The sequence below is a fragment of the Empidonax traillii genome, unplaced genomic scaffold (assembly GCF_003031625.1).
Source record: "Empidonax traillii isolate 1590-97213 ecotype Southwest subspecies unplaced genomic scaffold, ASM303162v1 scaffold1745:size86688, whole genome shotgun sequence".
Classification (NCBI taxonomy): domain Eukaryota; kingdom Metazoa; phylum Chordata; class Aves; order Passeriformes; family Tyrannidae; genus Empidonax; species Empidonax traillii.
The window spans coordinates 13,206-14,779 of record NW_020956938.1 but is presented as its reverse complement, the minus strand read 5'-3'; the positions used below and the strand labels follow the sequence as shown (position 1 = coordinate 14,779).

Below are 1,574 nucleotides of genomic sequence, written 5' to 3'. Positions count from 1 at the left end.
GTTGTGGCCAAAGTGCAGGACCCGGCACTTGGCCTTGTTGAACTTCATCCCATTGGAGTCAGCCCATCTCTCCAGTCTATCCAGATCCCTCTGCAGAGCCCTCCTGCCTTCCGGCAGGTCGACACTCCCTCCCAACTTGGTGTCATCTGCAAATTTGCTGATGATGGACTCAATCCCCTCATCTAAATCATCGATAAAGATGTTAAACAGGACTGGGCCCAGCACTGACCCCTGGGGGACACCACTGGTGACTGGTCGCCAACTGGATGCAGCCCTGTTCACCAGCACTCTCTGGGTCCGGCCCTCGAGCCAGTTCCTGACCCAGCACAGAGTGCCCCTGTCCAAGCCATGGGCTGCCAGCTTTTCCAGGAGTATATTATGGGAGACAGTGTCAAAGGCTTTGCTGAAGTCCAGATAGAGCTATTTGGTTTCCTATCTCTGTCTACCAGCTCCAGAGGCCAGTTGCCTTGAGGGCCACCTGTCTTACTGGTAAAATCTGAGGCAAAGTAGGTGTTAAGTACCTCTGCCTTCTCCTCATCTCTATTGTTTCCCTCCAAGTCCATCAAAGAATGGAAGTTTTCCTTGCCCCTCCTTCTGTTATTAATGTATTTCTAGAAGGACTTTTTGTTATCCCTAACAGAAGTGGCCAATTTAACTTCGAATTGTGCTTTTTCATCCCTGATTTTCTTTCTGCATGATCTAGCTGTCTTCCTGAATTCTTCGTAAGTAGTCAGCCCTCTCTTCCATAGTTGGTAAACTCTCTTTTTATCCCTGATTTCCTTCAGAATCTCCCTGTTTGACCAAGCTGGTTGTCTTCCCCGCCAGCTTGCCTTTCGGCACACCGGTACAGCCTGTTCCTGTGCACTCAAAACTTCCTGCTTGAAGCACATCCATCCCTCCTGAACCCCCTTGTTTTCAAGGGTTGTTTCCCAGGGTATGCTCTGGACTAGACTTCTGAATAGGTCTAAATCTGCCCTCCGGAAGTCCAGCGTAGAGGTTTTATTGGTAGCTCGCCTTGAATCTCTGAGTATTGAAAATTCTATTATTTCGTGGTCACTATTTCCCAGGCGGTCTTCAACCACTACATCTCCCACCAGCCCCTCTCTGTTTGTAAACAGCAGGTCTAGCGGGGCCTTACCCCTGGTAGGTTCATTTACCAGCTGATGAAGGAAATTGTCCTCTATACACTCCAGGAACCTCTTAGACTGCCTCTTCTCTGCAGTATTGAGCTCCCAGTAGATATCCGGCAGGTTAAAGTCACCCACAAGGACAAGGGCTGACAATTTCGAGACATCCGCCAGCTGCTTGTAGAATAATTCATCCCCTTCGTCATCCTGGTAGGGTGGTCTGTAACAGACACCTATGATGATGTCGGCCTTGTTGCTCTTCCCCCTGATTCTGACCCACAGGCACTCAACCCTATCGTTGCTGACCTCAAGTTCAACAGAGTCAAGAGACTCTCTAACATATAAAGCCACCCCTCCACCTCTCCTACCCTGCCTGTTCTTTCTGAAGAACTTGTAGCCTTCCATAGCAGCACTCCAGTCATGCGAGTCATCCCACCACGTTTCTGT

General features: G+C 49.5%; 1 long non-coding RNA gene across 1 annotated transcript in view; it reads left to right on the top strand.

Moving 5' to 3' along the window:
• The window catches only part of LOC114070921, a 15,285-nt gene that overhangs the window by 514 nt on the left and 13,197 nt on the right, over positions 1-1,574 (top strand). Inside the window, exon 2 of the long non-coding RNA XR_003573979.1 lies at positions 806-808. This is a non-coding gene — a long non-coding RNA (uncharacterized LOC114070921). The remainder of the gene's footprint in view (positions 1-805; positions 809-1,574) is intronic.